The sequence below is a fragment of the Ambystoma mexicanum genome, chromosome 6p (genome assembly GCF_040938575.1).
Source record: "Ambystoma mexicanum isolate Mex_15411 chromosome 6p, UKY_AmexF1_1, whole genome shotgun sequence".
Taxonomy (NCBI): Eukaryota; Metazoa; Chordata; class Amphibia; order Caudata; family Ambystomatidae; genus Ambystoma; species Ambystoma mexicanum.
In genome coordinates, this window is record NC_090935.1 from 591,799,144 (window position 1) to 591,824,290 (window position 25,147).

The 25,147-nt window shown below is 51.5% G+C and overlaps 1 protein-coding gene across 1 annotated transcript in view; it reads left to right on the plus strand.

The window, feature by feature from the left end:
• AP3B1 (adaptor related protein complex 3 subunit beta 1) overlaps positions 1-25,147 on the plus strand; it is a 2,743,269-nt gene that overhangs the window by 2,524,011 nt on the left and 194,111 nt on the right. The window lies entirely within an intron of this gene.

Consider the following 25,147-nt stretch of genomic DNA (forward strand, 5'->3'; position numbering starts at 1 on the left):
GGCACCAATCACCCAAGTCCCATCCACACCTCAACTACTGCTGTAAGTATCCAGAATCCATTCTGGGCTCCTAAACTGGCTGACCTGACCCGCAGACGGCCTCCACACCCACCCTTGGCCACACTCGGCATATGAAACTACATGCTGTATCTTGTGACCACAGGGCTTTAAGTGGGCTGGGACCTGACGGGGCTGGGCCCCGGCAGGCTCCAAAATTTCATTTTGAGGCGGGGCCCTGCCGGGGCCCACTAATCTCCCCTGGCAGCCCCAGCCACTACACGAAAAGGCATTTTTTTCTACAGCCTGAAGCTCTCGCTCGTGTACGAGAGCTTCAGGCTTCAGAAAAAAATGCTGGTTAGCCATAATGGTGGTGCCGCACCTTTGAGGCATCTCTTAAGCAAGAGATGCCAGGGCTGGCGCCACCATTATGGAGAAAACGTGAGGCTGCTGGAAGCAGAGGTCTTGTTTTCCTAATTCTGAAACTCCCGTGAATGCGCGGGTGTTTCAGTCTTCAGGAAAACGGCCTCTACTTCCATTGGCCCCACCCTTTCAGCCTTAGGTGACGCTGCCCCTCCCCAGCTGGCGAGGGCCCCATTAAGGCTGAATAGGCGAGGGCTGCCCCTTGCCAGGCAAGCCTTTAGAATATAAATGCAGACATCAGCACCCTCACTGCTATTGGGAGAGGGTGCTGATCTCTACAAAAGGCTGCCTGGCAGGGGTGCCAGTAGCCCATTGAGCTGGGGCTCGTCAAGGGGGCGTGGCCTGACGAGCCAACAGGACCCCCGCCGTTAGGCCATGCCCCCTTGATGAGCCCCGGCTCATTTTGTAGTGCCACTTAAGGCACTGTTTGGCACCAACAACACAGGGGTGCATTGGGACTTGTAGTGCTTTGGATACCCGCCATTTTTGTGGCCTGAACCGCAGCAGATGTGCTCAATGCCCGCCCTACACCATACTCTGTTCATGGAACCACACTCTGTAACTTGTTGGCAAACCCAGGGGTGCATTGGGACTTGTTGCCATATGCACCTGCCAAAAACCGATTTACAGTACCAAAAACAACTAAAAGACGATCGACAGCACTAATCAGCGTGCCACGTAGTTGCTGAGGGCAGTCCCATGAAAAACCATGCTGTTTTCTTAATTCTCGCTGCCACAATGAAAGAAAATGTTTTCCACAATCCCAGTGCCCCATCCTGTCCCATTCTACTCCTAGCTGCCGCTTTAATGCAATCTCCATCAGCCCTTCCCAAGCAACCACACACTGCCCTGAGTTTTGCGAAGCCATCGCAATGTAAGTGTTCCAAAGCCATGCCAGCCACAACTGCCCAGAGCACCAAAATATACGCATCCCTTGTGTGCACTGCCGCATCCCCAACAGGCACAGCCGGGACCCGCCGGCACCTCACCTCGATGCGCGCCTACCTCAGGCCGGTGTGGTAAACCCCCCTCTTTCGCTTCATGAACACCGACCCAAGGGAGGCAGCAGCGAGGCATTTTGTCAGTCGGCAGACTCCAGAGAAGCCTAGTCACGGGGCCCCGGCTCACATAACTAAAACAAAACATGCTGCCACGAGCAGCACACCGATCCCGGACAGCCGAAAGAGAGGGAGGGCACATACTGCCCCCTCACTTACCTGCCCGGGACCTTAGCCTCTCTAATAATTCCTTTGCTGCTGGGCATTGGCGCCTACACATGACGTGACCCTTCTGCCCGGCGCAGATGAGGTGTCTCCCCCTAAGGATGTCCCTCCCTTATGGCCCGCATCCCAACCCCGCTGTTCGTCTGTTCCACATTATTTCCGTGACTACAATTTTGTTAGTGTTTTGAGCTGTTTCAGTGCGGTGCCTATTATTGCCGGGTCCTCGGTATTTTCATTTGCTCACTTTTGTTTAGGACATGTTTTTTATTTCTTTCATTGGCACAGTTAATTATCCGTGATTTATTGCCCGTTCTAGCTGCGAGTATAACATCGCAGCATTCCACGCAGAACTCGAGATCTATAAATGTGTTCATAACTTTATTGGATATTAATCACTGTTTTCTAATATTTTTCTCTTGCCGGTAAACATGGTTTAGTTTATCTGCAATTAGTATAATTTCTTTTATAATTCTGCCTTGTTTTTGCTGGAAGAAGATGGAATCGAAAAAACTCTATTGTCGCAGAAGACTTTCTTTAAAGTTTGTGCGGGAAGTCCATTTCAGAATGAGCACACATGATATATTTTCATTTAGAAATAGCTGTAGCATTGAATTTAAAGCCATGGTGTTTACTTAGCGTTATTATGATTCATACGTTCCTCGTTCGCCTTCCCAGCTTGCGAGATGCAGACCGCGTAAGTGGTCGGACACTTGCTATTTTTCTGGCCTTTAACTACCTCAAGCGATCGTATTTGAGGCCCCTTAATTAGAGACCTCTCTTTTTTTCCCTTTCCAGGTTCTTTTCCACCTCAGCAATCCAGGCAATACATTTGCTTACCATGCTGCTCTCCTAAGTGTTCTTTTGCATGTAAATTAATCTTGATTCAGTTTACACTGTCATGCTGAGTGGTACAAATTGCCTGTAACAATAAAACAGCGTGAGTTAAAAAAAAATTAAAAAAGAGGATGAGGGGCGGACCGTGGATTGAATGTCTGCCTTACTTGATAGGACTTTGCTTTCTGCCAATACATTAGTCGCCGATAATGAATCTTCTCTTCTGAAAAGCATGGTGTAGGTTTTTTTTAAAATTTTACTTCAATGGAGCAGTACCTTGTCTTTTATGAAAACAAGTTCGACAAACCATTAATGACAAGAGTGTTAAGGTTAAATATGAAGCAATGCTTTCACTTGTCTGAGTGCTATCCATCTTTCCATTTACAGGAGCTTGACAAAAGTACTGGCTTTGTGCAGCATTTCTTTTAATTACATGCAACTGAAAACAGGCTTTTAAGATAAACACAGTTGCTTTCGTTTATTCCGTAGTTGCTCTTCAACAGGCCTTAATGGAGAAGGTTTAATGCCTAAATGAGCGCACACATCTTTCAGCAACGTCGTGCCAGCCCCTGCGCTCTGCTAACGCGCAGTTGCAGGCGCCCAGAGCTGCTTTGAAAGCTACTGCTTTGTGTTTAGATTAACAGTGTGAATCGGCCTGTAACGTTTGAGGAGCGCTGCTTCTTGCTAATAGAATTTAGATTGCCTATTGACAGAATCATACTCAGGGCAGTGCTCGCATCTTTTCCGAACTGAATACTGTGGTGACCTGTTTGTGTGTTCAAAGCCCAATAGACGGATTTCCCTTGGTAGTACCTGGTTTTCTCTTGGAACAGTTGTGGAATTGGAATGCCCACTCCTGGTCCTGTGCATGTAACCTTCCAAATATTGTTTAGCCGGCCTCATTTACATCGAAGCTAACTGTGCACGATGAAAATGCAGTTCCCATTCATTGAAGATGGCTCGTTTAATGGTAGCCGCGAAGCTTTCGTGGAGGTCAACCGTACTACCTGTTGTGCTTTTCAAAGTACCTGACCGCCATGTACTTGGAAATAAGACAATGCATGTCAAGCACGCACTAGACTGCCATTGTGTACAGCAGAATGTCTCCCACCAGGGTGTCTGCCTGCTACAGGCATGTATGCTGTGAGTGCACAAGTGTTAATAAGATGCCCAGACACCCCAGCATCTCAATCATCAATGTTAATTTTCAAGTTGCTTCCTGCACATCGGCTCCTGGGCTGCTGTTTGGATTATTACCATCTTAGGCAAAGGAACTATCCCCTTCCCCTTCGAATATTTGAAAAATAGTTGGCGTTTGAATCATCGTAGCACTGATTTGGAACTCACTTTCCGGTAAAACCATAGACAACCTTGTTTTAGAAGCAGTCTTTATCGGCTTATTGCACAGAAAACATTTGAAGTTTGTCCCAACGAAAATCACTGGAGGTCTGTGAGAAATTCGACCATCCGCATGGTGGGTGATTTGCTCGTCTGGGCTTTTTTTGAAATTTTTAATTAAATGGAATAATGGTAGACCAACCTCAGGGAAAAGTGTGAGGCTAATCCACACACATGTTCCTATGCTCGGACCACGACAAACTCATAGAACCGTGAACTCTGGGTGGAGACCGCCTACAGGCCCAGTCCAGTCCGCCTGTCATATTTAGTTGGGATATGACAGCCAGAAAGTAGAGGACCAAGCTTCCTGCTACCATGGCCAGCCAGATTAACTAACAAAGGGGCCATTGATCCGCTCTGCTCTTTTGTTGGGACCTTCAGCTGGTGGTAGCGATTAACATACTAATAGAATGTACTTCAAATAGCCCCACAAGCGGCCTGGCTGCAGAGGATAGCAAAGAGGATAGGAAAACCCAACAACCTTTCATATGTAACTGTGTCAACTTGAAGCAAGCTTCCACCCTCAGTATCTATGACCGTGAACTGTCATGTCTGGCACTGCGTGTTTACAGTAGTTCACCCTGCAGGGCAACCCCATTCATAGGTTACGAGAATGTGGTTGGCAGGAGCCAGAGGCTCTGGTCTCGCAACAGCTTCAAGGGAGATTCCACAAAGAGATTCCTTAACCAGAGAGACTCTTCGATCCACAAAAGACAGGAAGATGGGTGGGAAATGTTTTCACCCCCTTTCCTGTTGCAAAGCGCTCTGGTTAGGACCTCATGCATACAGGAGATTGTTGATGCGGGCCCCAGGATTGGTTCATTAAGGTAGGCGTAGCCTACACCTATCAATGTGACCCATTTAGCTTTTGGCAGATCATCTGAAGACTTTGCAAGGAGTAGCAAGAAGAACTCATTCATCATTGGAGCCTTGTCTGAAGGTACAGTCTGCCTTGCATCTTCCACCTGGGAAGGAAGGCCAGGACCTCCAAAGAGGGAAGCAAGATTCCTCCCCTAAACATCTCCCAGGGAACAGAGGATGATACTGAATCCAGAGGCCTCTCCTGCTGCTCCAGAGCAGGTACCCAGCCAGCACACAGCGTGCCTTGCGAGGCTCTGCAGCAAGCTTCCTAGGTGGGAAGTGCCAGAAGATCCCTGAACCTGAAACCAAGGACAGGGCAGCTGCCTGAAACACACTCCTCAGCTTTTGGCAGTCTGCCTTAAAGGACGATACAAGCCTATGGAAGAAGCTGGAAGAAGTGCCTCGACGAGCATCTACGGACGTCTGCCTTAAAGGACATTTCGAGGGGATTGGGTCCTCCGAGGTATGTCCACAGCTGTGCTGCTTCGGAAAATCTTTATCGTCTGCGTCCTGCGTCGATGACGTCGATGCGCCATCCCCGAGGACCTCCTCCGACGGCCGACGTCACCCGTTGTGATAAGTAGGATGCACGACGACCATAGCCTCAGTTCTGTTTTTTCCACGAATGTGTTCGCTTCGTGAATCTCGGTACGCCTCGACTCGTTGGAGTTTGCTGTTTTCAATTCTCGGTTCGTTGAACCTGTTCGGTTTGATTGTGAAGACCTGTTCGTGGCGATGTCTACTTCGTCTTCAACCCCGCGTCCGGGCTTCAAGAAATGCGGGGACTGTGGGTCCAAGATGTCGGTCACGGACTCTCACGACGCCTGCCTCTGGTGCCTCGGGGAGGCCCACGATACGGACTGTGTCGACTGCCAGTCGCTCATGGCAAAGGCCTTGCGGGAACGCAAGAAGAAGCTGTCGGTAGGCCGGGTGTCTAAGCCCCGGAAGTCGAGGTCTGCGGGGCTTTCGACGGATGACTCGAGGGGCGACTCTCCACGTCATCGTCGGAAGTCCAGTGGGTCTCCTTCCAGGAGTCGGTCTCGCCACTCCTCCGCCTCTTCGAGGCATTCCCGGAAGCGCCGGCATCGGTCGCCTTCCCCGTCCTCTTCCGAGGAATACGCCCGTCGGCAGGTCGCTTATCCCTCCATGCAAGCGACACCGGAGGAATGGGCTTCCTTCGGGAAGCAAATGCTAGCGATTCTTGAATCGCAGGGCACCGGTCCGTCAGCGCCTCCGAGTGGGGTCGGTCGGCACCGGTCGAGAGACACCGCTCGTACGCCTTCGGGCTCGGGTGGTCGGCACGGCTCGCGGGAGAGGTCCCACTCGGACAAGGGTAGCCGTTCTCGCCATGTCCGTTCCAGGTCCCGGGCCTCGACGTGCTCGAGACCGCGTGATCCTGTGTCGTCTTCGAAGAAGACGTCGACTCCTGTGGCGCCGAGGTCATCGACGATTTCTCTCGAGGCTCTGCCTCCGCGGGGGTCGTCGGCGCCTAGGTCGTCGAGAGACACGCTCGGAGCTCCGGCTTCGAGGCCTGTGCTGGCGGCGCTGCAGCTGACGTCAACGCCGATTAGCTCGACGCCGATTCGCTCGACGCCGATTCGCTCGACGCCGATTCGCTCGACGCCGGCGCCAACTCGTTCGGCGCCCTCAACACCTTTCGAGGCGGTGGTGTCGGAGGGGCCCCGTGCCATGGGATTTGCCCCTAGAAAGGCTCTGGCTAAGGTCAGGCACTGCTTTGGTCCCCAGAGGTCTTCCTCTCCCCGCCTGGAGTACATTTCAGAGGGTGATGAAGGCTCTGATGACGGCCTGGTTCCGGTTTCGATTCCAGATGAGCTTATCTCGGGCCATAGCCAGTTTGATGACCTGAGGCAGTTACTGCATGATGCCAGTGGACTGGACACCTCTCCGGAGGTGGATTTTTGTAGGCCGGAGCCTGGCACTCATGCCGATTCTTCATATCGGCGCCTTATGTCTCGGGTCACCGAGTACTTGGGTTGGTCAGCTCCCCCAGGGGAGTTCGTTCAGGATGATCTCACGGACATCCTTGATCTCGGTCCCCCCACTGACCCGGTTTTGCCGTTTCATATGGCTCTGCAGAGAAGGGTGGCGGCGGCGGCTTGGACTGCTCCGGAGAGTCTCCCGGCAGTGGGCAAGTCTTTGTTGCGAAAATACCGTCCAGCAGTAGCGACCCCTGCTACTTGTCCAGGCACCCCACTCCGGAGAGTTTGGTGGTGCAGGAGGTTACGGCCCCGGCAAAGCAGGCGTCGTATCCTACCATCCCTCCGGATAGGGACGACAAACGTTTTGACGGCTGGGCGAAGAAAGTGTTTTCTTCAGGGGGTATGGGGCTTCAGGCGGCCAACTCCATATGTGCCTTGTCTCGTTTCACACACACTCTGTGGAACTGTGTTGCATTAGCGGCTGAACATGTTCCCGAAGGGGACGAACGGGATGGTTTCCTTGCTATGGTTCAGGATGGCAAGGATGCCATGTGTGAGGCCGTTCAGTCGGGTTTGGACTTGGCAGATTGTGTCAGCCGGTCCATGGCGGCGAGCACCGTAATGCGCAGGTTTGCGTGGTTGCGGAAGTCGGGGTTCGCTCCTAATGTGCAGTCCCGGCTCCTCAACATGCCCTTTGACGGTGAACACCTTTTTGGCAGCAAGGCTGACGAGAGCCTTGAGAGGTTGCAGACCTCCAAAGCTGCAGCGAAGTCGTTGGGCACTGCAGTTCGCCAACCTCCACCTTTTCGTCCTAGGGGACAGCAATGGAGGGGAGGTTCCTTTCGCTATTGCTCGTCCTTCAGTAAAGCGAGGGGAGCTAGCAGTCAAAGAGGCCATCGTAAGAGTGCCAGAGGTGGAAACAAAGGTACTCGAGGTGTCAAGGCCGCTCGGGCAGTTGCCTCTTTGCCCTCTAGGCAACGCCACAGCCACTACCACTCAGTCATGAGGCCAGGTCCCATGGTTCGGCTGTTGGGGGAAGGCTGGCGCACCATCTTGTAGGGTGGCACGCCATTACTTCGGATGTGTGGGTTCTGGAGATCATAACCCATGGCTACTGTCTTCCTTTTCGGCAGAGGCCTCACGACAATCCACCGGGGAGCCTCTCTTTGAAGAGTCTGGATCCGCCCCTTGCGCAGGAAATTCACGCCCTGCTGGAGAAAGGCGCCATAGAACTGGTGCCTGTAGCGGAGAGGAACAAGGGATGGTATTCCCCTTGTTTTTTGATTTCAAAGAAAGACTGGGGATTGAGACCCATCATGGACTTGCGCGGTTTGAACAAACTCCTCAGGAAGGACAAGTTCAAGATGGTGACTCTTTCTCAAGTCCTCCAGGCTCTTCAACTTCAGGACTGGTTGGTGTCTCTCGATCTTAAGGACGCTTACTTCCATGTGCCAATCCATCCCAAGCACAAGAAGTACCTGAGGTTTGCGGTTGGCGACTCGCACTTTCAGTTTCGGGTCCTGCCGTTCGGATTGACCTCCGCCCGAGGGTTTTCACCAAGCTCATGGTGGTGGTGGCTGCGCATCTCAGGAAAGGGGGCATTCACGTGTACCCGTAACTGGACGATTAGTTGATCAGGGGGAGCTCTCCCGAGCAAGTCCTGGATCATCTGTCCGTCACCTGCCACTCCATTCACAGGCTGGGCTTCTCCCTCAATTTAAAGAAGTCCCATTTGACACCAACGCAGCGGCTCCAGTACATCAGAGCAGTGCTCGACACGTCCCTGGGGCAGTGTTTTTCTCCTCAGGTGAGGGTTTTTCACATTCAGCAGATGGTGAACAAGTTTCAATTTGCCCAGGATCTCCCAGCATCCGAGTTCTTGAGACTGCTCTGCCTCATGGCATCCTGCATTCGTCTGGTGCCAGAGGCTCGTCTGCGGATGAGATCTTTGCAGTTGGCACTCAAGCTCCAGTGGTCTCAGTCCTCCGGCAGGCTGTCGGACCCTGTTCAGGTGCTGCCCTCGGTAGCCCGGGACCTTCTGTGGTGGGCTGTCGAAGGCAATCTGATGAAGGGGGCCCCATTTTGGCTGCCATGGCCGGAGGGGACAATCGTGACGGACGCAGGGAGATCATGCCAATGAGTTGACAGACAGCGGCCGTTGGTCTCCGTCGGAGTCCAGACTCCAAATCAATCTGTTGGAGCTGAGGGCCATCAGGCTAGCCCTGAAGGCTTTTCTGCCGACTGTGCATGGAAAGAGTGTCCTGATTCTAACGGAAAACAGAGTGGCCATGCACTACCTCAACAAAAAGGGGGAGGCAGGGTCACTTCCGCTGTGCAGGGAGGCGATGCAGCTCAAGTTCTGGGCCATCCAGCAGGAAGTTTCGATCTCGGCTGTTCATCTGGCCGGAGATGACAACGAGACGACGGACGCTCTGAGCAGGCAGAGCACGATCTCTCATGAGTGGGAGCTGGCTCAGGAGATTCTCCTGGAGATCTTCGCCCTTTGGGGGACCCCTCAAGTGGATCTCTTCGCCTCCAGTGTCAACCGGAAGTGCGAAAGGTTTTGCTCGCGGGAATTTCCTCCAAAAGGAGCCTTAGGAGACGCGTTCGTGGTGGAGTGGTCATTCCCACTGCTGTATGCGTTTCCTCCAGTCCCTGTCACCCCGCAAGTGCTGCGGAGGTTACGGAGGTTCGGTTCCCGGATGATCCTCATTGCTCCGGCGTGGGCCCGGAGGACGTGGTACCCGGTCCTTCTAGACTTGTCCATCTGCCCTCCACGTCGTCTTCCCTACCGAGACGATCTGCTCTCACGGGAGGGGGGGGGGGTCAGGTCCTCCATCCAGAGGTCAGATCCCTCAATCTTCACGCTTGGCTTCTGAAAGGTTGAGGTATAAGGATTGGGACCTCCCTGAAGACGTGATGGAGGTGTTGCTCTCGGCCAGGCGGCCGGCAACAAAGTCTCTGTGCCATTGGAGAAAGTTCTGCGACTGGTGCAGAGTTCAGAATGTGGATCCTTTTGAATGTGACATTCCCATGGTTCTGTCTTTTTTGCTTTCTTTGGCCCACAGGGGCTTGCAAGTGGGGACCATTGAAGGTTACCTGGCGGCGCTGTCCATATTTAAGCGCTCGTCTGAGCAGTGTTCCTATTTAAAGATTCCTTTAATTTCACAGTTTTTGAAAGGGCTCACTAATGTGTTCCCTCCGTCACCTTTTCTGGTGCCAGGTTGGGATTTGAACCTTGTTCTTAAGCTTCTTATGGGTGCTCCGTTTGAGCCTTTACATTCTTGCCCTTTGAGGCTGTTAACTCTGAAAACTGTGTTTTTGGTTGTGGTTACTTCCGCTCGCAGAGTGAGTGAGTTACAGGCACTTTCAGTTAAGCCACCCTTCACTGTGTTTCATAAGGACAGGGTTGTCCTTAGAGTTTGTCCTTCTTTTCTTCCGAAGGTGGTTTCGGAATTTCATTTGAGCCAGAAGGTTGTTCTTCCGGCGTTCTATCCTCCTCCGCATCCTGGTAAGGAAGAGGAGAGGCTCCATAGGCTTGATCCTAGGAGAGCGTTGAGCTTTTATATTTCGCGCATGTCCCGGGTCAGAGTGGACGATCAACTTTTCATTGGTTACGCTGGAAAGCGTTTGGGACAAGCTGTGACGAAACAGACTTTGTCTCGTTGGATTATTTTAGCTATCTCCGAGTGTTACCGCTTGGCGGGTAAGGATACTCCGGCTGGCTTGCGGGCCCATTCTACCAGGGGAGTGGCTGCGTCTACTGCCCTGCAGAGGGGAGTCCTATTCGTCACATCTGTGATGCAGCCACCTGGGCTTCAGTACATACTTTTGTACGTCACTACTCCCTCGATTCCATCAGAGGGCAAGATCTGGCCTTTGGCAAGGCTGTTCTCTAGTCCGCAATTTGCTTGGGCATGCTAAATTTGTATTCTAAATTCTTTCCCACCTCCTTGCTTGGTACTGCTTTGGGAGTCTGTCATAGATATGGAATACGTCAGAGGACCCAATCCCCTCGAAGAACAAGTTACTTTCTTACCTGGTAACGTTCTTTCGATGGGATGGTCCGACGACGTATTCCATATCGCTCCCTCCCTGCCTTCCCCGCTGCAGAATTTCTTTTGCGATTACAGCTTGCGTTCCGCAAGGCCTTGTGTGTCTGACTGGCAGAAAACTGGTGGCACACGTTCTGGGAAAAAACTATAACTGAGGCTATGGGCGTCGTGCGTCCTACTTATCACATCGGGTGACGTCGGCCGTCGGAGGAGGTCCTCTGGGACGGCGCATCAATGTCATCGACGCAGGACGCAGACGCCAAAGATTTTCCGAAGCAGCACAGCTGTGGACATTACCTGTCATAGATATGGAAGACGTCGTCGGACCATCCCATCGAAAGAACGTTACCAGGTAAGAAAGTAACTTGTTCTTTCAAGCCAGTGCAGTTCCTCGAGGCTTCAACCGACTGCAACACTGACGGTTGTCAAACCAGTCACTTAAAGACATCCAAGAGGTCTTGAAGAAGTGCTTCAGAGCCGCTGATCATCACAGAGACAATTCCTGACCCTGAGCCGCAGTGTAAGCCAGCCTGCAGCCGTTCGTCCAGCTTCAGTTGCTGTACCGTCTTGCCGCCTGATTCCCGCATCTGACTCCCATCTTGCACCCTGTCTCGGAAGCCTGCAAAGCACTCTCAAGCCTACTCGAAACTGTCACCTTTACATAAGGTGAACCCTTTAGTTGGGAACAATGGGCTACAGCAAATATTTTTTCACAATAATATGCCCAACAATTTTTATACCATTTCTTGCAATTTGTGTTTCTATGTTCTCCAGCATGGGGTCTGGCATGGATTCACATGCTCATGAATATTCCCCGTCGTCAGGCTGGGAATCCTCGGTAAAGAAAAAAACAGTATCAGTTTCGTTTCTGATCTGTCTTTCGTAGTAATAACCAATCACTGGTCTCTGCGTCATACTGACCACAGCCAATGACTGCCCTCTACCTAAGCACCGCCTCTGGCAGCCATCTTCAGATTTTTACCGCACGTTCATGTGTTGGGATCCTCGTGCTATTGCTCTCGAGCGTTAGTGCTATTTTTTCACGTTTTTTCTCAAAACTTCGTTTTTCCGGTCAAAAGAGCCTCAAGCTCCACCGACTCTCCGTCCGATCAACGGGGACCCGTGTCGGATTCGTCTGAGCCCCTCAAGGGTGAAGATTTCGTCGAGCTACGTTTTGGAGGACTCCAGAAGCTTCTCAGGCCCGGACATGGCCCAGGAGAAGGGAAGCTCGACGCCCGGAAAGCTGTTCAGGGTCTGCCCTGGATGCCAGCTGCAGAACGTCTTTAAGGAGGACGAACACTCCTTTTGTCTCTACTGCTTACATGAGGACAAGACTCACGTGGAGAAGGACTGTGCGTTTTGCGGCAATATGTCGGAGCGGACCATGAAGGACCGCCACCAACGCCTCGCCAACTGGCTGGAAGGGAAGAGCTCGTCAGGCGAGAAGAAGAGGAAGAAATCCGAGCGGTCTTCTAAGACCTTTGAGGACGCCCCGGCGATGGAGTCCAACACAAGGCCAAGCACCGCGAGTCCGCTGGCACCGGGAGCGCCGAACGGTCGGGCTCCACGGGCCCCAGGCAGGGCGCACCCTCCCCGGCACCTTCAGCCACGAGCCAACGCTCTGGGTCGGGTAAGAGGAAGGGCGAGCACCCGGCGAAGCTCCTGGAGAGGCCCCGGTCGAGCTCGAAGGCCCCATCGGAGGGGGAGCGAGGCAGTGTCCCCCCCCCTCAAGGATAAGGCGGTGAGCGCACCTAAGGTGGTGAAGGCCTTAATCCATCCGGCCAAGCCCTCTATCGATACTGTAGCGGCGGCCCTGGCTCAGCCTGTGGGGGCTACACCAGTGGTGGCGACCTCGGGGCTCAGAGTCTCCCTGCCACCTCGGAGGGAGTCCTCTTTTGTGCCCATCGATAGGACCCCCGTGAAATCCCCGGCGGGGAAGAAAAAGGGGGGGCAGGGCGTCGTCGTAGATTCGGCTTCAGAGGAAGAGCTGATCGAGGTCTTAAGCCACGGCCTTGGCGTGGATGAAGACCGGCCCGTCGGGATGGATCCCGACGCAGGTGACGACGACAGCGTCGAGGGTGCCGACGGGGCCCCTGATCGCCCGTCGGATTCCCCTCTGCCAGCGCCGCAAGACAACTCGGCGGCCATTTTGTTGGCTATACAGTCCTTATGCTCAGAGATAAGGACGAGACTACCGTTGCCGACGGAGGAACCTCTCCCGTCGGGGGATCCGGAACCGGGACCTTCTGGTGTTCCCCCTCCCAAGAAAAGAAGGATTCACCCTCCACCTCCTTTTCAGCCGTCGCGACCCGTCCAGCCCTCCTCCCCGTCCACCCGAGGGGATGATACGGGGACTGACACGGCAGCGACGGGTACGGACGACGAGGTATACGACGAGGATCTCCCGTCGTCACCTCCCACCAGGGCTTCTCCGCCCGACGAGATTGGATCGTTCCACTCCATGATCGCCAGGGCATCCGAACTTTTCCAACTCTGCCCTGAGGAGAAGAAAAAGGAAGGATTCCTTTATCAACGGCGCAAGGCCAAGAGGAAGACGGTCCTCGCGGTGCCTCTACTGGACGACATTTGGGATGAGGGCCTCGCCCTCCTCAAGTACCCTTCCACGACGCCAGCTAGAAGAGACCGGTACGAGAAGAAGTACCGGGTCCCGGACGCGGCCCCCCTGTGCCTCCGGGCGCAGCCTACCCCAGACTCCGTCGTCTCCGCGGCGGCCAGGAAGAAAGCGGGGGGGGGGGGTGTGGCCTCCACATCGACTTCCCCACCGGACGGCGAGGGAAAGAAATTGGACGCTATGGGACGCAGGGTCATCTCGTCTGCAGCAACAACGATTAAAGCGGCCAACGCTTTGGCTATCGTGGCCCGCTACGACAGGGAGCTATGGTACAAACTGGCTCCCCTGCTGGACTTCCTACCGGACGACAAGAGGGCGGATGCCCTGGAGATCCTACAGGAAGGTGAGGTGGCGTCGGACCACGCCATCACTATTGCGACGGACATCGCCGACACTGGGTTTCGCCAGTTGGGCAACGGCGTGTGCCTTAGGCGGCGTGGATGGCTCAAGGCTACGGACTTCCGTCAAGACGTACATACCAGAGTCCTGGACATGCCGTTCGATGGGAACAACCTGTTTGGGAAAACAGTGGACGATTCCCTTCAGGCCATTAAAGCGGACACTGAGACGGCCCGGGCCCTTGGGGTTCTACAGCAACGACGGACGCCCTTTCGGAGCAGCGGAGGCAAGGGCGCCTCCAAAGGTTCCGGCGGCGGTTTCTCTACCTACCGTCAAGCGGCCCGCTCGTCGTCTCAGAAGGCCTACAGAGGACGAGGCAAGTCTGGACCCGCCGTCGTCGCCAAGGAGGTCAAGGCGGCAAAGCCTCGTCGAAACAGGATTGAACCGGCCGTGGGGTCGGGCCCCCACCGAAGCACCCCGGTGGGAGGCCGGCTGGCGAGCTTCGTCAGCGTGTGGGAGACCGACCGTTGGGTGCTGGATGCCTTAGCCCGGGGCCACACGCTCAAGTTTCAAAGGAGGTGCCCGCGCGTCCCCCCCGTGGCCAGGAAAGAGCTTCACGTCCCTCAGCTTCTCCTGGAGGTAAAGGCGTTGCTCAGGAAGGGCGCCATCGAACTCGTCCCAAAGAGGCTTCGGGGCTCCGGAGTTTACTCGAGATACTTCCTCGCGAAGAAGAAGACGGGAGGATGGCGCCCCATCCTAGACCTGCGACGTCTGAACAAGTTCATCAAGGCGCAGAAGTTCCGGATGGTCACCCTCCAGCACGTCCTGGGTCAGCTGGAGGAAGGAGACTTCCTGTCGTCGTTGGATTTGGAGGATGCCTACTTCCATATTCCCATCCTAAAGGGGCACCGAAAATTCCTCAGGTTTGTGGTCCAAGGGCGTCACTACCAGTTCAAAGCCCTCCCCTTCGGACTACGGTCGGCACCCAGGGTATTTACCAAGTGCCTTGCACCGGTGGCTGCGCAGTTGCGCCGCGAGGGGATCCACGTCTACCCCTACCTGGACGACTGGCTCATCCGAGCCAAGACGAGGGAGCTCGTCGTGGAGCACACTGCAAGGACCGTCCAACTTCTCACAGACCTGGAATTCTCCGTGAACTACGCCAAGTCCCACCTGGTACCCACGCAAAACGCACTGTTTCTGGGGGCCGAAGCTCGACACAGTGTCCCTTCTGGCCTCCCCGTCGGAGGAAAGGACCAGGTCCATCCTGGGCAAGGTAGAGCGGATGTTGGTTTCGGACGCGGCCAAGGTGAGGTCCATCAAGTCCCTCCTCGGAATGATGTCCTCTTGCATCTAACTCATTCCCATGTGCAGGCTCCGGATGCGCCCGTTGCAGGAGTTCCTGGACGCGCGCTGGATCCAAACGACGGGCGGCTTCGAGGAGAGGATCACACTCGACGAGAGGTCCGGTGGTGGGGCACCCGCACGCATCTGACGGCGGGCATGGACTTCCAGACCCCAGACCACCAGGAGACAGTGACCACGGATGCCTCCCTGGAAGGGTGGGGAGCGCACACCGAAAATCTGCACGCGAGAGGCCTCTGGCTCCCGACGGAGAAGTCCCTCCATATCAACGTCCTGGAGCTCCGTGCAGTGTTCTGGGCCCTCAGGTCCTTCCTTCCGTCCCTCAAGGGCAAGGTGGTGAGGATCTTCACCGACAACACCACCACCATGTTTTACATCAGGAAACAGGGCGGAACCAGGTCCCCAGCACTGTCCAATGAGGCGCAGGACCTGTGGCATTGGGCCGTCGCCCAAAGGATGTTTCTGGTGCCGTTTCATCTGGCAGGGATAAAAAACACCATCGCCGACTCACTCAGCAGGGAGCTGCGCTCGTGCCACGAGTGGGAAATACGGCAGGATCTAGTGGATCGCCTCTTCCGACGGTGGGGCACACCCCAGATCGACCTGTTCGCGACGGCGACGAACTCAAAGTGCCGGAGGTTCGCCAGCAGGTTTCCCCAGGCGAGGAGCATGGGCGATGCTTTCTCGTTCCCCTGGGAGGGCCTGTTCCTCTACGCGTTCCCTCCTTTGCCACTGCTAATCCGGCTCGTCAACCAGCTCAAGAGGTCACGGTGCAGGATGATCCTCGTCGCACCGGCGTGGCCGAGGCAGATATGGTTCCCGGACCTTCTGGACTTATCAGCGTCCCCGCCAATCATGCTGCCGGTGGACGCGGATCTACTCTCCAGGGAAGGAGGCGCCATCCTCCACCACGACCCGAAATCGCTGAACTTGCAGGCCTGGCTCCTGCAGCGCTAGAGTTTGGAGGATACGACATACCGGCCGACTGCAGAGAGGTTCTTGCAAAGGCCAGGGCGTCCTCGACTCTTAAATGCTACGGACACAAATGGAAGAGGTTCTCTGTCTGGTGCCACGCACAGAAGATTAACCCTCTACGGATTACGGCTCCCCAGGTACTGCCGTACCTGCTGACGCTGGCCAAAGCTGGACTGGCACACGCGTCCATCAAGATTCATCTTGCTGCGATCTCCCGATACACCAGGACCACGGGCCGGACGTCCTTGTGGTCTCATCGTCTGGTGAAAGAGTTCATGAAGGGACTGTTCAGATCGTTCCCGCCGGTGAAGGCTCCGGCCCCGGCGTGGGAGCTCAACGTGGTGCTGACCAAGCTCATGGGACCTCCGTTCGAGCCTCTGCACTCGGCCCCGTTGAAGTTTCTGTCGTGGAAAACAGCGTTTCTTGTGGCCATCACCTCCGCACGACGGGTGGGAGAGATCCAGGCCCTTTCCTGCAAGGCCCCGTACTTGACTTTTCACGACACGAGGGTAGTGTTCAGGACGCACCCCTCCTTCATGCCCAAGGTACCGTCGGACTTCCATCTCAACCAACCCTTGGTGTTGCCTGTGTTCTTCCCGTCGCCGGCTGAGAGGACTTTGCACTCGCTGGATGTGGCTAGAGCGCTGAAGTTCTACGTGGACCGCACGAAGTGTTTTCGGAAGACGTCACAACTCTTTGTGAATTTCGGACCTGTCAATCAGGGGAAGGCTCTCTCGAAGGCTTCCATTTCCAGATGGCTCTCCGGCTGTATCATGTACTGTCATCGGTTGGCAAACCGACCGCTGCCTGGCCGTCCGAGAGCCCATTCCACCAGAGCGATCGCAGCCACCACGGCGTTCCTTTCTGGTGTGCCCCTGCTGGACATATGCAGGGCTGCTACGTGGAGGTCGACTCACACCTTCACAAAATTCTACTGCGTCGATCGGGATTCCAGGGAGGAGTCCAGGGTCGGCCAAGCAGTGCTGCGCAACCTGTTCGCCTGAGGTGAGCCTGGTGAGGAGGTAAGATGCTTAATGCTGGGTTTGATGTAATGCTTAATGTTGAGCCTTTGCCACCTCCCGTGGTTGTGCATGTGTGTACTGCTATGTATTCTTTATTCATGAGCATGTGAATCCATGCCAGACCCCATGCTGGAGAAGGAACAAGTTACTTACCTGTAACTGTTGTTCTCCAGCATGGGTCTGGCATGGATTCACATGCGAACCCTCCCGCCTACCCCTCTGCGGCTCTTCACTTGGTCATACTGCCACTTCACGTGCTTCCAAATCTGAAGATGGCTGCCAGAGGCGGTGCTTAGGTAGAGGGCAGTCATTGGCTGTGGTCAGTATGACGCAGAGACCAGTGATTGGTTATTACTACGAAAGACAGATCAGAAACGAAACTGATACTGGTTTTTTCTTTACCGAGGATTCCCAGCCTGACGACGGGGAATATTCATGAGCATGTGAATCCATGCCAGACCCATGCTGGAGAACAACAGTTACAGGTAAGTAACTTGTTCCTTACCTTCAATTTATGAAATAAAGTTCATGGAACTTAAAAATATTGACCAATTTTATAATGTATTGGTATATTTTTCTTTTTTTGTTCATTTGCCATCTGACCTGTACATTTTCATAATTCATACTTTATACATGGCATGTGTGGATAATTCAATTTACAGAAGTATTGAAAAAACAAACAATAGTGGATTCATTTACAGAATTTTTTGAAAAAACCAAACAATAACTGATACAATACAGAATCTCCAAAAAAAACATCAATGTAAACCAAGCATATTTATTTATTTGATTTGTTGGTAGCACGCAGACCCGGAGTTATCACGCCGCTAGATATGATTGCAATACAGTAAATACATAGTGACAGTGGGGTTACAGCGTGGTCACGGTTGGGAGAGTATTCATTACAGTGTAGTGACAATCGAGGTTACATTGAGTCACAAAGCAGGTAAATTATGAGTACAGACATTGTAGCAGTGAGGCGACAGAGAAAAGTAGTGGTGGTTAGGAATATTTGTTGAATAATGCCGTTTTTACTTTTTCCTGGAAGATGAAATAGGAGGGTTCGTCTTGGGTGCAAGGGAGGAGTATTCCAGAGAGTGCGGGCGATGACGGTGAAGCTGGTCCCTCTGGCTCTTTTTCTGGTATATCTCGGGGTGACCAGAGGTGGAAGAGGAGGATCGCAGGAGGTGAGGGTTGGGTTTTCTTGCAATGCAATGAACGAGGTAGGTGGGGGCTACATTATGGAGACAGCGATGGGTGATAGAGAGGATTTTGAACTCGATATGCGCCTTGATTGGTAGCTATTGTGCTTTGCGTCTTACTAGCGTGATATAGTCAGAGCGTTTCAAGCCCCAGACTGCCCTCAGGGCGTTATTTTGGATAAGCTGTAGTTTATTTATGTTTTTGGTGGAGGTACCTGCAAGGATAGCATTGCAATAGTCTAATTTGCTGCCGATGATGGCCCTGGTCAGCGTGAGGCAGTTGTTGGGGGTGAGGAATTTCCTGGAGAGGTTTATAAGTTTGGCTGCAGAAGTGGCGACAGCCTTGACATATTTGTGCATGTTTAGCTCGGAGTCGAGATAAACTCCTAATGTTTTGACGTGTATCTAGACCGGAGTGTTGTTTCCGTCAATGCAGAAGGAGGCGTTTGCCGGGTCAGGTGTTCAATCCGGTGTGGGAACCCTACAATGAGGAGCTCTGTTTTGTCACTCAGGCAAAGGTGCTGGTTAGCCATCCAAGCTTGAATGATGATGTAGATCCGGTTGATATTTGCAGAATCCACTGCATGGTTGCTGGTGAGTTTCAGGAGGACCTGCGTATCATCGGCAACATTTGTGTATGGGATGTTTAGACTGTCCAAGTGGTCAAAAAGGGGTTTGGTGTACATATTGTACACTGTAGGCGAGAGGCAGGAACCTTGTGGGACTCCATAGGAGACGGGGATGGGATCGGCTCCTTCAGCCCCAGCAAACACTTTGGAAGATCTGTCGCTCAAGAAGGATTTGATCCAGATAGCCGCTTCAGTGGAAAGGTGACGATGAGATGGAGGCAAAGGACATAGTTATCGACGAGGTCAAATGCCGCCGAGGGGTCCAGTAGTAGTAGGAGGAGGATGGCAAGATCCTCTGTGTCAGGAATTTGACCAAGCTGAATCTTAAGATTGAGGAGGACTGATTCAGTGCTGTGTCTGGACCTAAAGCTGGATTGGTGAGAGCCAAGAAGATTATGGGCTTCTACGTAGGTTTGCTGTTGGGTATAGGCAGTGCGGTCCAGAATTTTCATGAGTAATGGAACTGTCGTGATAGGACTGTAGTTGGTGGGGAGGGTGGGGTCAAGGGAGGGTTTTTTCAGGAGAGGTGTGACCCAGGCTTCTTTGATGGGGTTGGGCACTAAGTGTGCCTCGAAGGAAGCATTTATACATTTGGCAATGGTGGGAGCGAGGGGCACACATCTTGATGATGTGAGCAGGGCAAATGTTACCTGAGCAATTGGATGCTTTGAGTTGTTGGATGGTGGTAAGCACCTCAGCTGGAACGACGGGGGAGACGTGAAATGGGGGACTGTGGGGGAGGTCTTTTAGAAGGGGGTCTGTTTTGTTGGTGGGGAGCAGAGCTTTTTTGAGTAACGTTTTCTCTCTGAGATTGTGGATATTTTTATTCAATGCTCATTGTACTGAAGAGCACCAGGCTTTGTCTTTCGGGAAGCTGGCCGAGGGGCGGGGGTGGGGTTAGGGGTTCCTGTTCCTTCAGGATTTTGAAGAGCTCTGGTATTAGAGGAGGCTTTATTTATCCTGGTATTGAAAATGCCTGCTTTGGTGGTGGTGATAGCTGTTTTGTAGGATTTAGCAGTGGCACTAAATGCCTCTTGGTTGGGCGGTGATTTCTTTTTTTCCTGAAAGGAATTCCTGGGCACGTTTCAGTTTGCAGGGAAAGCATTTTTTTGTACATATCTTGGTTTTTAGGGGGTGTACAGGTCAAGTGCAGTGAGGAGAGGGGAATTGTAGTCTTTGAGAATGGTTTCAGGGTCAGCGGGGTTGGGTTGCGAGTCCAGGAAGGCAAGAATGGTGGGTTGTAGTAGTTCCTTGGTTAATGTACGGGTATGTCTCGCAGTGATGGGCTGGCGGCTGTCGGTTTTAAGGGTGGGGGCGGACACAAGGGTCATGGAGAAGTGGATCACAGAATGATCAGCCCAGGGAGCAGGCTCGACGCAGGTGACCGAGACTGGGTAGGTTGACATTTTAAGATCCAGTCGAGGATCCGGCCTCTAGACTGCGTGGCGACGGAGGCAACTTGTGTGAAGTTTATCTCGTACAGGGATGTGGTAAGGGCTGTGGATGTCTGGTCCTTGGGGTCATTAAAACCTAGGTTGAAGTCAACTAAGAGCAGGAAATATTGTATTTGGTTTAAGGAGGGGGGCGCTGAGGAGGGGGTATGTCAACATCATGGGGGCAGAGGTTGTTGGGTTGACGATAAAGGAGTAGGAATTCGTAGCCTGGGTGTATTCCTCTACTCGCACCCTGTGTTGTGGTTTGCAATAATCACCCCGGTGCGTCAACATACAAATGTTTTGGGTGGAGTCAAACGTGAGCCATTATTTTTTTACTCAATGGCCGGTTCAACCAATTATTTGCCTCAAGGGACATTCCCTAGACTGAACTACTTACTCTATAGACACAAATAGAGTGAGAACAATCATACAAACACAGGCACTTTTATCCTGTAGGTCTCAACATTATTTATCTGTTTTATTCGTCATAAGGTCCACATTGGCAGTTGTGGGCACTCCTGTAAATCATTGAAGTATTGCTCTTCATAGTCTTTAATTTTGTTGAAGCCCTGAGCTATCCTCTTTTTAGTGAGTCACAGTACAAACACTTTTTAACTTTTCTTTATTATTTTATCAAGACAGACAAAACCAATTCAACCATCAGCTTTACAACTTAGGCCAGCACATTTTACAAAAGCTAAAACTATTCTGAAATGGAACTTAAAATCTGCAATATACATTAGTGTCCATACAGTAGAATCCAATTCTATGATATCATTTAGAACAATCGGGCAAGGTTACATTTTTTATTTGGCGCAGGCTAACAAAATTCCTCAAACTACCAGAGGCATGTCCTATCCATTATGAAACAATCTGTTTAAACATCTCCTGAAGTCTCACCAGATGTCTCTGGACCTGCCAGCCTGGTGCACTAGCCCACTATAAATATTCTCCATCTTGTTACAGTGTATCAGTTCCTGCAACCATGTCTTATTTTGGGGTGGTATAGTCTTTGTATCCAGCATGTGACCAGCACTCAATTTGCCACTATAACATCACTCCGAGTAATTTGTGAGACGTCAACTGCTCGTGTTTAAAGATAGTGAGGAGCCAGAATTGGGATTCAGTGACTACATAGCACCACAATTACGTGTTCCTAATATTGTTGGACCGTGGGGCAGAGCCATGCCATGTGCAAAACATCAGCATGTAGTGTGGAACATCTTGCACATTCATCACAACCACCCAAATATACAAATGTAATTTTTTTGGTGTATTATGGTATTGTTGTATTCAATACATTCATCAGTGCAGCTTGTCACTTGCTGTGTGAGGTGTGTAAGGATGTCAGAAGGTGCTTTTCTCTAGTGAGCTGCTGTTGAAGCCCCAGGGCGGCCTGGCAGCCGCAAGGTCACATGAGGATGGGGTGTCTGGGCTTGTGCACTGACGGCGAAGTAAGCGATAAGCGGCTGTCTGAATGGAATACTCCCATTGCCGAAGCAGAGTAGGCCTAGCTGAGTGCCTTGGTGTGCGCCCTGGTGAATCTCATTGCAGGACCAGCGACTCAGTAAGTAGTGAGTTCAAAGAAGCTTTGATTACACATAATTGCCTGATTAAATTGTGTTGTTGATTACCTCAATGAAGTCCATTTAAGCTTTACGTAGTAAACCGATGAATGATGAGGAAGGCTTTGCTGAGCAAAGAGCAATGAACCCTGCACCAACACTGGTTTTTGGACCACTGTGCAAAAGTTTAACAAATGAGCTCCCGGAGTTGAACTCCCAGAGAGATATGAGTACTGGAAATTTAACACACTCAATCGAGTCACCTCGGGAGCTAATTGGCAGTGTGGATTTAAATGCTATTATTTCAAGCTTAAATACAGATGTTTTAGCCCTGCCAACCTCTTTGGTGCCTCCAATAAGTAAGACTATGGAATCGATCGGGAATGAATCTTTACTGAAGATCACACCTCGACCCGCTGCCTTTCTGGAAGGTGCTTTTGCTGACAAAGCCACTAAATCACTGCAGCTTTTTGATAATAATAGTTTTGTCTCGTTGTTCTCCAATGGTTGGGCATTTGCCCCCTGAGTTTGAACTGGTCATAAGCGTGTGCAAAGGAACCATTAAATGCTGCCAGTAGAGGGGGGCACTATGGCAGTTTTAGAGCCTAGGGAGGTGTTCTCTGTTTCAGCTATTCATCATTCTGAGCCTCTGGCGTGTGTCACACCCCTTGAGGCAGAAAATGAGGACCATAGTATACATCTACGGCTTCTGACCTGGCCCACCGAGGATTGCAGTGCAACATGTTTCTTTGTCCGTAACATCTGTTGTGTCGCCTATGGTTGTGTTGGATTTGGTGCAGAAGTCCTTGATCAAACTTTATTCAAATATAAATGATAATATCATGGACCAAACAAGTTAATGACACAAATTATGTCGAAAATATCTTTTTTGGAAGGCTTCATAACTGGCTCAAAAAGTCTATCAATGGAAGGAAAAAAAAGGCTCAAATATCGATCAGGGTTCTGATAAGGAGTGCCAGTCATCTCTTATTGTATTAGAACATGAAACCTCAATTGTTGTTCCTCCTGGGGACAATTTTACCATGGAGGCTAACCCTGGTTTGTTGTTAGCTGACAGGACACCAAATAAATCTGAAATTGCTTTTATCAAAGAAATATCTGACACCGTTAAAGTATCTGTGAATCAAGTGATGAATCCAATGGAGTCATCACAGATTCCCCGGTGGTGACAACCTCCCATGTGGCCAGGGGACAGCAGCTGCTATCTAATTCTGACCCAGGGGGCAGTTCTATGAGGGAGGATCACATGGGACTGGACAACTACCGGGGAGATATTATGACATCATGGGATAAGCCACAGTATCCCCCCCTTTCCCATGAGGAAGACCCTCTAATACCTGAGTTTGTAATGGCCTATTGTCATTCTAGTCAGGTCCTCACCTTTGACCCAAACACCCACGATTCACACATAACATCTTTTCTTTCTGATATGCCTTTATTTGAAATCCATGAAAAAAACATCTAAGAGTTAAAAGTCCAAATATAACCATGAACTCCAACTCCCATAACCACCCAGGTACTGAGATGAGGAGGAGGACAAGGCAGTTTGTGCAAAGTGACAGGAGCTCGAAGTACAACATGCGGACTAGTTGTTTTCCCAAGTCTTCGGTGCGCCAGACTTTTAAAGATGGCAACCGCACTATTGAACCGAGCAGTGCAAGAGGAGATGTTGCCACCCATGCTGAGGCTCGCGAACTCGAGACACACCGACGGGGCTGGTGAAACAGAGGAGGCTACCAGGACAGGAGGAGAAACGCTGCGTGCGATGGAAGAACGACGGTGGAGACGCTGGGAGCTGCGCACAAGCTCCTGGAGGTTGGGCCACTCAACAGGGAAAGCTGGCGTGTGACCGCAGAGCTGTGCAGGAAGTCCACACACTCCTAACTGGAAAGCGGTTGAAGGAATACACCACAGATGTGCGAGGGTCTTAGAGAACATTTTCGTTGGAGTCATTTTTAAGTTTTTGGTTGTGAACACTTTTGCCAACACCAAGTTAAAGAAATGGCCTTGCAGCCTTTGTTGTATTGTTTATAGTCTGAGGATCTGGATAAGATGTTTTGGACACAAGGACGGCTTTTCAGTTACTGACTTTCTGACACAGACAGATCCTTAGTTTTCGGTTTCTAGGAAGGGAAGTCCCTCTTAAGAATAGGGCCAGAGAGGCATTTTCCCAAACCATACTTGTTTAATTAAAATGTCTTTAACCAAGAACATAACCACTTTGTGTGCAGCTTTCAATTCTGACCCCTCATAATACTTAACTGATCTTCGGCTTAAAGAGGAAAATGTTAGTGAGTTTTGCAGAATTTGGTCAATGGGCACCAGGACGACGCTCCAATTACCCTTATTACCAATAAAAAGAAGTTAAGCAAAAAATCCAAAAAGGGTGATAATTCTGCAGTTAATAGTGGTAGCGTGAATGTTACGAATGTCAACAACGGGATGCTGTGCTGGAGGAGAATAATGAATGTTCAACAATCGATCACCTTTTGCAAAATATCTCAATACTCAGTAGAACAAGAGGAACCTAATGGGATGCACCTGGCTATTAAATCTTCTAGCAGAAAGGTTGATGCTGGCATGTTGATAATGGCTGCTGAGGTAAATGGTGAGAATTCCCGGGAAGCGGCAAGAGCATATTGTGAATCCTGCTCTGTTTTTGTGTCTTGAACAGAGGCATCTCGCATTGGAAAAGATCTCATGAGCTCAGCCATCCGAAATCGAAATGCGGAGACTGCGTCCGCTGGTTGATCATACCAGTCTCATTTTAGAAAGTGCCAATTCTTAAACAGTGAATCATCCTGAATAGAGCAAATGTTTCATCTCTGCTTCACGCAGTACCTAATTTGAAGGAGATTTTGTTGACAGACATTGATTGATTGTGTTGAATTCTGGGATGATGTGGTGTTATACAGGGTCCTTTTTCACATTAAATCCAAAGTGGGTCACATTTTGCTTGTAAATGCAGCTATGGCTGGGTGACGACCAGTTTGAATAAAATGCTAAAACAATGTAACATCCACTGTGATACTGAAAAAGGGGGGGTGTAGTAGGTAGGGTCCTATACATGGAATGAGCCACTAAATATTACATGCATGGTCGGCTCTAAACTGGTTAGAAACATAACAGATGGAAACAATTTGTCGTATAATGGTCACCAAAAGGAAAATTGGCAGTGGCTTGCCCACGCTTTCAATTCTAACAAACCATTGCAGTAGCAAAATGCTTCT